This window comes from Tenrec ecaudatus, chromosome X, assembly GCF_050624435.1.
Source record: "Tenrec ecaudatus isolate mTenEca1 chromosome X, mTenEca1.hap1, whole genome shotgun sequence".
Taxonomy (NCBI): Eukaryota; Metazoa; Chordata; class Mammalia; order Afrosoricida; family Tenrecidae; genus Tenrec; species Tenrec ecaudatus.
Genome location: NC_134548.1, coordinates 16,344,115 through 16,356,275, shown reverse-complemented (window position 1 = coordinate 16,356,275; position 12,161 = coordinate 16,344,115). Strand labels below are relative to the sequence as shown.

General features: G+C 38.4%; 1 non-coding gene across 1 annotated transcript; it reads left to right on the top strand.

Moving 5' to 3' along the window:
• Positions 1 to 3,713: 3,713 nt before the first annotated feature.
• Positions 3,714 to 3,820, top strand: LOC142435208 (U6 spliceosomal RNA). Its single transcript, XR_012781312.1, has one exon. It is a non-coding gene; the product is annotated as a U6 spliceosomal RNA (small nuclear RNA).
• Positions 3,821 to 12,161: the final 8,341 nt, after the last annotated feature.

Sequence of the window (12,161 nt, the reverse complement as noted above, 5' to 3'; positions counted from 1 at the left end):
AGAGAGAGAGAGAGAGAGAGAGAGAGAGAGAGAGAGAGACAGCCTGCGTCGGTAAATATTTACAGTTTCAAATCTTGTGGAGCAGCTAACTGTATTCTATCCTATAGGATCACTCTTAAGTTTAGAATAAATTTGATGGCAGTGATGGGCTGGTTTGTTTAGTTGGGGTGAAGTAGTATCTCATTGTGGTTTTGACTATAATTTTTTGATGGCTGTTGATGTTGAGTATATATTTATGTGCTTATTGGCTTTGCATATATTAGGAGAAAAATCAAATTATTTATGTCCTTAGCCAGCCTTATAATTATGTGACTGGTCTTTTTACTATTGGTTAAGAGTTCAAAAAGATTTCGGAAAAATAGAATGAAATATAATGGAATTTTTCAAGCCCCTTCAATATTTGTGTACTACTCCCTTACCATGATAATTTATTTATAAAGAGGATTTTTTTAAGGGACCTCAGAGGTCATGGTGCCAATGGGGATTGTGGGAGAAAATAAAGCAGAGCTGAGTTAGCAAGCAGTTCACTTTCTAAAGCAAGGCCTCCAGAGAGCACAAGGAGGATCATGGGAGAGAGGTGGACTCTGCCAGGGAGAAGAAGGGTTGTGGAGATGGGGTTTCTAGAACTGGAGGAGAACCCTGAAGAGGAGGGACCTACCCTTTTACACCCCCACCCCACCCCCACCTCCAGGCTTCCCAGGAAGATGCGGGGAAGGAAGGTGTGGTACTGGGACTCTATCATGGAAGTTTCTGGGCTAGTGTGGCAGGGGACTTTAGTGACAACAGGAGAGGGGAGCCTATTGTTTGTTGTGGGGTGCAACAGCCAGCCACATACCTGACCTCCAATGAATGATCTGAGTCCTAAGCCATTGTGTTTTTACTATCAGAGCTTGTTAGCCAGGGCTGTTCAGTGCCAAGGAGCTAGAGCAGGGCTTCTCTTCCTGCCCTCAGAGCACAGGCAATTTCAGGGCTTTACAGTCCTCCAGAACCCTCGTCCAAAGAATGTTGGTTTCCTCCATTGCTCACTTCCAACTTAGCTTAATTATTTTAACCCTGACAGCTATTACTGTTTTCAAAGTAATTTATAATTGAGATTTTACTATTGTGCTACATTAATTCTCTGAAGTAGGGGGATATTTTTATTGTTTATTTATTGGATAAAGGTGAACTATATAATTTTTATTGTCACACTTTGATTTTACTAGGGGTGATAACCATTTCATGTGTCAAAATCAAAGAAGGCATATGCTGCTGGATTCAGCAAACCTGTACGTTTTTTAAAAATCTTATTTTGGATTTTTTCCCCACAAATCTCAGAGGGTAAAATCATTGAACCTTCACTTTTATCCATTCCATTCTCACACATCTGTAGCAGTGTCCCAGATATTCTTCATATCTGTAACTCTTTGCTAAGTATTGTATATACTCCAGTATAAGCAGTTTTTCAGCACTGTTATAATGCAGTTTTTGTGGTAAAATTAGGTGCCTCGGCTGATATTCGGGTCAGCTTATACTGGAGTATATATGGTACATGTTATAAGAATTTGTGGAGGCTTAAAATTACGATAGAAGTGATGGGAATCTCATATTTGATTTAGCAGGGTTTCATTTTATTGGCTTCATTAATATTTTAGTACTAGTGGAAGCTTTTAAAAAGAAAAAATAATTATGCTAAAATTTATATACCATAAATTTACTCATTTTACATAGTATATTTTTGTAGATTTTCAGTAAATGTCTGAGATGTACAACTATTACCATACTACTATTCTAGAACATTCTCATCATATAACTAGTAAAACCCTATGACTCGCTAAGGTCCAGTCTGCAGCCAATTGTGGGGATGGCACCATTTTGTCTATTGTACATGAGGTGATCCATAGGGACAGTGACTGATTCTTGGAAGTAGGTCACCAAGTCTTTTTTCCTAGCCCATGTTTGTTGGAAGCTACTCTGAAATCTGTACCTCATCCCAGCAACACTAGAGGATCCATTGACAGGCAAGCAGTGGATACAGATGAGGTCCATTGTCCAGGAATCAAACCCAGGTACTTTGTGTGGAGGGTGAGAGTTCTACCATCAGACCACCACTCTCCTTATGTAATGATGATGTTGTTGGTAGGTGCCACCAAGTCATAATCCAACTCACAGTGACCTTGTGTACACCAGAAGAAAATGTTGCCTGGTCCTCTGTCATTCTCACAGTCCCATTGTAGCATTGTAGGCCACTGTTGTGTCCACTGTGTCAGTCCATCTCACTGGGGATATTCCTCTTTTTTGATGAGCCTCTACTTTACTAAGCATGATGTCCTTCTCCAGAGACTGATATCCTGGTAACATATCCAAAGTATGTGAAATGAAGTCTTGCCATTCTCGCTTCTAAGCTTTCTAGTTATACTTTATCGAAGATAGATTTGTTTATTCTTTTGACAGTCCATAGTATTTTGAATATTATTTGCCAATATCATAATTCAAAGGCATCAATTCTTTGATCATCTTTATTTACTGTCCAGCTTTTGCATGCATATGAGGCAATTGAAAATACCATAGCTTTTTCCCCCCGGTGCGGAGGGGTGGTGTAAAAAGGAGCTGATGTCAAGGAGTTCAAGAACGAAGAGAATTTAGAAACTGATTGTGGTAGCAATTGTACAACACTACTTGCTGTGATTGAACTGTGGAAGAGAGTGATATCTGTATTAGCTCCCAGTTTAAGAAAGAAAAAAGAAAATATCATAGCTTGGGTCAGATTCACGTCAGTCCTCAAACTGATATCTTTGCTCTTTAACACTTCAAAGACATCTTTTACAGCAGATTGCCCAATACAATATGTCATCTGGTTTCTTTTTCTAAACAAAATCATTTTCTTGAGGGCTCTTACACATCTGATTTCCTGACTATTGCTTCCATGATCATTGATTGTGGATAGAAGAAAAATGAAATCTGTCATATTTTATCCATTTGTCATGATGCTATTCTTGTCCAGTTGAGAGGGTTTTTGTTGTCTTTATATTGAGGTTTGTAGTCTGGCTGCAATCTAAAGGATGTAGTCTTTCATCCTCATCAGTAAGTGCTTTAAATCCTTTCACTTTCAGTAAGCAAGATTATATCATCCGCATATCATAGGTGGTTAATAAGTCTTACGCCAATCTTGATGACACATTCATTTAGTCTAGTATTTACTCAGTACATAAATTAGATAAGTATGGTAAAAGAATACAAACCTGACACTCAAACTTTCCTTATTTTAAACCCTTTTTCTGTTTAAACCCTTGTTCTGTTCGAATGACTTCCACTAAGTGTTCTGGAATTCCCATTCTTCATAATTAGGTTTTCAGAAATAGCTAGCCATTGAATATCTTGTAAACATGCTTCACACCACCTTTAACCTCTTGAATAATGAAGCATGAAATCAAGTGAAAACTTGATGTCTGCATAATGGAGAGACAGTGTAGATAGTGTTTCAGATTTGGAGTTTGAGTTCGTGTTTTCCTTGAACTGATGAGTTGATTATAGTACTTTACTAAGATTAGCACAAGATTCATGAGCATTTCCTGTTACTGACCCTCTCCCCTTATGGAAGGTTTGATAACATTAATTATCAAATGTGCAATGTTTCCTTTGAATTAATCATTTAAAAATTTGTAATATTATCTGATTGTTTAAGATCTCAAAATCCTTTAGGTTAAAATAGTGGAAAGAAATACTTACTCCTCGTGCTCACTTCAGCAGCACATATACTAAAGTTGGATCGATACAGAGAAGATTAGCATGTCCCCTGCTCAAGAATGACACGCAAATTCGTGAAGCATTTCATATTTTTTTAAAAAGAAATAATTACTCCTAAGAAAAGAATGATTTTGTTAAAATTTACTCTTCATTTGATTTCATGGAGTTCAAAGTCAGATAGTGCGTAAAGGGCACAAAGGCCAAATGTGACCTTCTCTGGCTTGAGTAGGGGGGAGAATCCAGCTCCTCACCAAACCCAGGCTGATTGCCATGGGGCAGTGGGAAGACCTTCCTGTACCCTCTTCATCCTTCTTTTACCCTATCCTGACATGAACTATTCCTCTCAGGACACTACTTCTCTACTGGATTCAATAATCCATTGTAATTGTCACATATAACTGACAGCTAATACTCACAATTAAAGGGGTTTATTAGGGAAGTTAACAGGGTTACCACAGGTCAGAATCAGTGAACAGTAAGGATGCAGTCATTGGTCTACAGCAACACCTCTCCACAGTCAAGTCTCTCACCAGTCCTCACCTCAGCCTCTCAACTACATAGCCCCTTGGCTTTGTGTCCATGGGCCAGGAAGCCAGTCCATTGCTCTGCCTCACAGTTTCATAGGCTTACTGGTGCTCCTCTGTTCTATCTGATAATCTCTGTGCCTCTGGTCTGTTGCCTCCCACTTCAGACAGAGATTTTGAGAGTGCTCCACCTGTAACCTAAACTTGTATTCAGAGGATTGGCAGCTAAAACTGACCAATCCCCTCATTAGTGTTACACATGCCCTGTTTGCATGATCCTACCCAGTCATTTGGAGGTTGTTAGAGACATGGGTAAAAGAATCACAAGAAATTTCACTTCACACGTGGTAATTACATCATTATAGAGGTCAAAATGGAATCTTCTCAATCTCAAGACTGGTTTTACTATATCCAGTTTGAGAAGATAGTTTAATACAAGCATAGTATCCCATCAGAAATTATGCTTTTTTGTTTGTTCTGCTTTTTGTAGTCTTAGGAAAATAATTGGAAGGTAGGCCTGATATATAGAAATACATTAAAAAAGAGGTTTTTTGCTTTATTGTGCACGACATTTCAACTTCTAAAATAATTCCAGTGCAAAATACATTTTTCCCTTTAGCTTCTTGGATATTACCCTTGTGGTGTAGTGGGTTATGCATTGAGCTACTAACCACAAGGTTAGTAGCTCCAACCATTTCAAGGGAGAAAGATGAAGCCTTCTATTCCCATAAAGAATTATGGAATTATCTATCATTTTTGTTTGTGTGTTTGTTTTGACCTATGTCTGCCTATATAAGATAGGCAGGACAAATAATACTGAAGAGAAAACAGTGGGACCTGTCCCAGGGGAAATGAGAGAGGAAAGGAAGGGGTGGGGAGGGGGAGCAGGGAGCCAACAAACTCGGGCATGAGGGAACAAGAGATCTAAAAATGATGGTGAGGCGGCCTGGTGGGATTTGATCCAGTGCAATGTATCTGAGTGGAATCACTGAGAACTGAGTGGAGGCTGAGCATGATGTTGGGACAAGAGGAAGGGGAAAGGAAATAGAGGAAAGAAGTAGGAAGCAAAAGCCATTTGTCAAGGTATAGCTGGAGGCATCTATATGTATAAAAAAACAAACACATTCACACACACACACACACACACACACACAAGTTATGGTCTTAGAAACCCACCGGGGTAGTTCTATTCTGTCCCATAGGGTTTCTCTGAGTTGGAATAGATTCAATGGCAGTGAGTTTGTTTTTGAGGGTTTTTTTTAAACATTATCTGTGATTTATGTCCTGTTAAAAGGACTCTGAGGATGAAACTTCAATCCACCAAAAACTATATTTTAAAAAAGATTAAAATCTTTTTTATAGGAATACTATAGGCAAAATTTGAAAATAATTGGAGACACCAGCAATATTTTCAACATGGATATTTAAGTATTAATCAGACAGTAAATTTAAACCTATAATCTAGTATAACACTGAATTACTGGTTTAGTATTTTTAATGCTGTGGGTCACACAGTCAATTTTCTCCTCCCACAACCTTGCAGCTGTTTACTGTTTAAAAAGCACCAGCCGCTCCAGCAATAGCAACCCACCTGACTAAGCCCCAGTCTTTACTTATAGAAGGAAAAGCTGTTGGAAGAGGCATGAGGCCTAGTATTTAATGGAGTGATTGTAGTATTTGTGTAGAAGTTTATTAACTTCTCTAGAAGAATTAAATTCGAGTGATTAGAGGAAGAAATACTTTCTGTAGTGTAATATCTTCCAGTGTCTCAACAAGTAGCCAGGGTTTTCAGACTCAGTAGTGCAGAAATTGATTCATCTATAAAGCTTTGGGCCACTTTTCCTTTCTGTTTCCTCTTGTCAACCACATGGGAAAGATATTCACCATCCTCCCATATCTATTGTAGCTCTGGGTACTGTGGCCAGGAAATGGCCCTTAAACATATCTCCTAACATAAAACCGGTTGCTTCAATGGAATAAGTGTGAAGGTACTAACAGGAGTGAAATTAAAGTAAGCTTTGATTCTTTTTTCTCTCTCCATATTTCTTTCATTTTTATTCTTAAATCATTTTATTGAGGGCTTGTACAACTCTTATCACAATCCATACATCCATCCATTGTGTCAAGCACATTTGTCCATTTGTTGCCCTCATCATTCTCAAAACATTTTATTTTTACTTGTGCCCTTGGTTTCAGCTCCTCATTTTCCCCCTCCCTCCACGCTCCCCCTCCTTCATGAACCCTTGATAATCTACAAATTATTATTTTGTTGAAACTTTGATTCTTAAATAGACTTTGACACTTGGTTCCTTGGACTTACTCTGAATTATAGGGCAAAATACCACTTAGTGATCTACCAGGAAAATTATTTTACATGTTCTATTACCAATAGCTCAGTTTTTGTCCTCTTTACATTTTACTAATGAAAACAAAGAACTGGAAACCATCTTGCAAAAGTGTGAAATTGATGCCAGTTATTAGAGTTGATCGTCTTTCTTGCAACCATCTACCAATATTTCAAATTGCTCCTTTTGGCAGGAGGACCCCTCCCCCCAGATCAATATAGAGTAGTTTTAACATTCAGGCTAATGGAAATCTTTCTTGTCAAGTAAGTGTTAGGGATCCAGACAAGCAATAGGGCAAGCAGGTTAATTTGGCAAAATGAAAAGTGAGATTTTGAAAATCTGGAAATTAATTGCTTCAAGATTATTGTGTGTTCATAGACACCTTGGAAAAGTTTTATATACCCATAAAGAAATATGTACCCCGGTGTGACTGTTATTGACTCATTCTTCTGTTGATGACTTCTGAGTAGTTTACAGGTTTTCATGATTTTAAATAACACTGTAGGGCACATTGATATTGTTATACCTTGCCATATTGTCCTCTTATATTTTATATCTTGCCATATTGTCTTTTACTCCTTTATACTCACCTGTAGTACATGGAGGGGTTGACACTCTATCTAGCCATCATACACATATCGTCAGTCTTAATGATCAGTCACCAATCTAATAGCAGAGAAAGTTCTCATTGGCCTTTTTTTTCTTACTAATGGCACTGAGCATCTTCTTACCATGTTATTGGTCATTTCAATTTCTTCCCTCAATTTCCATAGCCTGTGTTTCTGTAGGACAGTGATTCTCAACCTATGGGTCACAACCCCTTAGGGGGGGTGTCAAACGACCCTTTCACAGGGGTCCCCTAAGACCATCGGAAGACACATATTGTATATACTTGTGTATAGCCAAGTTTTTTTAGCACATTTTTAATGCAGTTTTTGTGGTAACATTAGGTGCCTCGGCTGATACTCAGGTTGGCTTATACTTGAGTATATGCAGTAAATATTTCACAATATATAATTACATATTGTTTTGTGATTAATCACTGTGCTTTAATTATGTTTAATTATGCCCAATTTGTAACAATGAAAATACATCCTGCATATCAGATATTTACATACAATTCATAGCAGTAGCAAAATGACAGTTATGGAGCAGCAATGAAAAAAAATTTTATGGTTGGGGGGTCACCACAACACGAGGAACTGTATTAAAGGGTCATGGCATTAGGAAGGTTGAGAGCCACTGCTATAGGAGATGGTACTTTGTCTTGTTGATTTATAAAAGTTCTTAGTAAGGTTACTAAACTGATAACATTTTGCTGGTGTTTCGGCTTTTATGGTACCTTTCACCTTAAGAATTTTAAATGATGAAAGTCAGGCCTGTTTTATATGGCTTCTAGATTTCTAATCATGCTTATGCTTATAAAATCTCTTTACTTGGTTCCCTGTACATGTTTTTATGGTTACATTTTAAATACATACATACTTAATTCATTTAAAACTTATGATATGTGGTAAGGTCAGGATCTTTTTCTGTCACCATTTATTAAATAATTTATCCTTTCATCACTTATTGAGATGCTACCTTTACTGCATTCTTAATACATTTCTGGTCAGTTGCAGATTTTTTTGAAACTTCCAAACTTCTTTCCGGTCTCCTGTGATTTTCAGTCCCTTCAATGCTGGTGCAGTTATTGACCCGGAACACAGGTTGGCTTCTTCTAAGTCCCCTGTTGTCTACAAAGAAGAAGCCAGATTTGTTAGCTAGCTCTAGCCTTATGTTCTCTGTCTACCCACATCTCCTCAGGGCCCGCTCTGTTTCTTGGAGCATTGCATATATCCTTTGTTGTTTTCATCTGGTCTCTTGCTTTTGCCATTCAGCATTCTAGTTTCCAAAATAGATGATCGGTTTCTTGAGAGTAGTGATTGCCTCATTAGTCTTTGTATCTTATCCTGTCGTTCCTATCCAAGAGCCCATCAATGCAGCCACTGTATCAATCCATCTCCCTGAGGGCTTTCCTCTTTTTCGCTGCTCTTCCACTTTACCAAACATGATGTCCTTCTCCAGGGACTTGGTTTCTCCTGACAACATGTCCAAAGTATGTAAGAGACAGTCTTGCCATCCGTGCCTTTAAAGAGCACTCTGGCTGTGCTTCTTTCCATACATAGCAGTTTGCCATTTCAGAATCATCAAGATATTGCCAGCACCATACTTCAAATATCTTGATGAGTCTTCGATCTTCCTTATTCAATGACCGACTTTCACTTGCATGAGGCAACTGAAAATATCTTGGCTTAGGTCAGGCACACCTTAGGCTTCAAAGTAACATCCTTGCTTTTCAATACTGTAAAGAGGTCTTGTGCAGCAGATTTACCCAATGCAACAAGACTTTTGGTCTCTTGACTGTTGCTTCTATGAGTATTGATTGCAAATCCAAGCAAGACAAAATCCTTGACAACTTCAACCTTTTCTCCATTGATCATGATGTTGCCTATTGGTCCACTTGGGAGGATTTTGTCCCCCTTTACATTTAAAGAAGTTTCTTCCTTTAAAATAATCAGTCTTTAGGAAATTCATGTTAAGTGGAATTGACCCTAGTATTCTTTTTTTTTAATCTTTTTATTGGGGGCTCATACAACTCTTATCAATTGAATCAGGCATGTTTGTACATATGTTGCCCTTATTCTTTTCTAGACATTTACTTTCTAGTATTCTTAACACACACAAATCATTGTGTTGAGGAAGGTCTCCAAGAACATATTTTGGTAAAGTGATTAAGAGGACTGCTGGGACTCCCCATGTAGGGTATTCATGGTTATGATTTACTATAACAAAAAGAAGCAATGCAAACGCAGCACATGGAGGAACATTAGGGAAAGAGTTGCCAGGAGCTACCCAGGGTCCTCTCCCAGTGGAATAACATAAGATGCACTTATTTCCCTCGGCAACCACTTGTGACAGCACAGAATGTCAATTAAGTTTAATTGTTAGAGACTTGGTACCTGGCTTTCTATTGGGGTGGATCACAGATGCCCCCTGGCAGGTAGATAACCCCAATTCCAGATTCCCAGAAGAAAGCAGTTCTTCCAGAGCCACATTGTTTACACAAAATATTAGGCACAGTGAGCCAACCTATCAGTCAATGGTGCAAACCCTCTTGAAGTCAATCGTCCTACATGCTAGCTAAGGACCCATGTTGTAGGCAGGCCTGTTTTGGTAAATTTTTGTGTACAACTTTATATATACATACATATAAAACCTATACATACATCTCTATATGTTAACTTTTGTGAATTAGATAATCATTTTTGCATCAGATCATCATTTTTGCATTCAATCACTCAGACAATGGATCAACCCTGTCTCCCCTCCACCTCCACCTCCACCTCCACCACTCAGACAATGGATCAACCTTGTCCCACCTCCACCTCAATGCTCATCTTCTAGACATCACTTTTTCTTCACTCAAGTTAGTCTGTGAATCCTGTAGGTCATACTTCCTAAATTTACTTAGCCTACTGCCCCCTTTTCAGAATAGAAAATTCTTCATTGTTTCCCTGGCAATGAAAAACTTTTCTTGTACATCCCATAATCTGCTCTTGTAGCCCCCTCTGAATCATTGCAGTGCCCCAAGGGACAGAATGGCCCACTGTGGGAAACTTGGTCCTGGCCTATTACTGTCCCTCCCATTCCACTCATGATAACCATCAAAATGTTTCTTTTGGTCTGAAAACATTTTCTTTGCACCACTATACCCTGAAGAGCTTAATTGCATCGCAGATATCAAATGCCCGAACCCATTACCATTGAGTCCATTCTGAGTCTGCAACCCCTGTATTGAGTTTCCAAGGCTATAAACCTTTACAGGAGCAGACAGGTTTATCTGTGATGTGATTGGTAAGTTTGAACTGCCGATCTCATGGTTAGCAGCCCAGTGCTTACCCAACAGCACCACTCGGCCTTCTTTCATGGCCAAAGGGAGGAGGAAAAGATCAGTATAGGTAGCGATGGTGAAGGGATGCATGTGAGGTACTTTAATTCATCTTTTTCTTCACAGAAGGAAGTTGTCAGTTCAGTCAGAGAGAGGAGCAGAACATAGGAAGGGCTAAAAAAAAAAAGTGAAGACCCATGTTGGTAATAGGAGATAGTATTGGCAGAAGTCATCCTGGCGGTGTAGTGGTTACGCAGGAGAAAGATTTGGCAATATGCTTTCATAAAGATTTCACCCATAGAAACCCTGTGAAGCAGTTCTATTCTGTCCTATAAGGGCACTCTGCGTTGGGCTGGACACAGCAATGAGTATGGGGAGATAGGGGTAGGCAAAGGAGCAATTTATAAAGAGCCTGGAAAGGTGAGTAAAACATTTAGGATTTGATGCAACAGTAGGACAATTTCCTCAAGAAAGGGAAAGCAGTACTTTGGGAATCTGACTTTGTTAGCAGTGGATAGACAAGTCCAGGGGAGAGGAGAATGAGGCGCAGGAAGACTAACAGGGAGCATTTACAATAACCCAAGTATGAAGTGAGAAAAGCATGAACTAGTGTGATCCTCATATTTCTAGTTCCCCATTTGGCTTAAAATAAGCTTCCAAATAACTGGAATTGGCAGAGGATCAATTTGGGTGTGAGAATTCCCTTTTAATCTTGCTAGGAAATAAGACACTTGAAAATAATTCAGTAGTTGTTATATAGTAAGTAAAGAAGTAGGATAGGGTAAAGTTTACCTCTGTTTAAAAGAATTATATTAAAATACACACACATATATACTTATATATACACATACGTTTTAAAAAATATTTCAAAATAGAAATAAGGGAAATAAGAAATTTCTGCTAGTACTGGTTTAGTTTGGATAAGATAGTTCATTTCCTTACTAATAAAAATGCCTAAATAAATGGAGTTTTAAATTTCTGTTGGTCTTATTGTGTGAATTGTAGTTGCGCCTGACTCGATGACATCTGACAACAACAACAACAACAACTAACTTGTCATTTGATACCTGCCTTGATGTGTTCTGTTCGCAAACTGTCTTTGAGGTTACATGTACCTCTGGGGATCTTGGGCACAAATGGAAGCATATAAATTAAACGATTTTGACAATTACAGTGTAAGCAAAATTGTAGCTCTGGTTAACTGTGGAGTTCTGATTCTTCCTCTGAGTTCTGTATTTCATTTTATGTTCTCTCATCAGGGATATAGAAAGTAGACCACCGAGTTCAAATCTGGAGGTGTTACATCGAAGATGACCCTACAGGCCAAGTGTTTGGGAGCCTCTTCTTCTGCAGGAAGTCAAATGTACAGTAAAGCACTAATACTGTAACTTTCCTTATTAAAATAACTTGTTTAACATTAGCGAAATGCTGCACATTTTTCAAGTTATTTAACAATTATTTTAAAATCACAATATTGAATTTAAAAGTTGTATTAAACTACAGTTGGCTTTGTTTATTACATTTTATATTGGTTTTGCAAAAAGTGAAAAGAACCCCTTGGAGGGCATTGTTTTTGGCGCTTTTTCCTTTTTGGTGTGCGCATGGTTTTGTAGAGAAAACACTGTTATCGCCAGT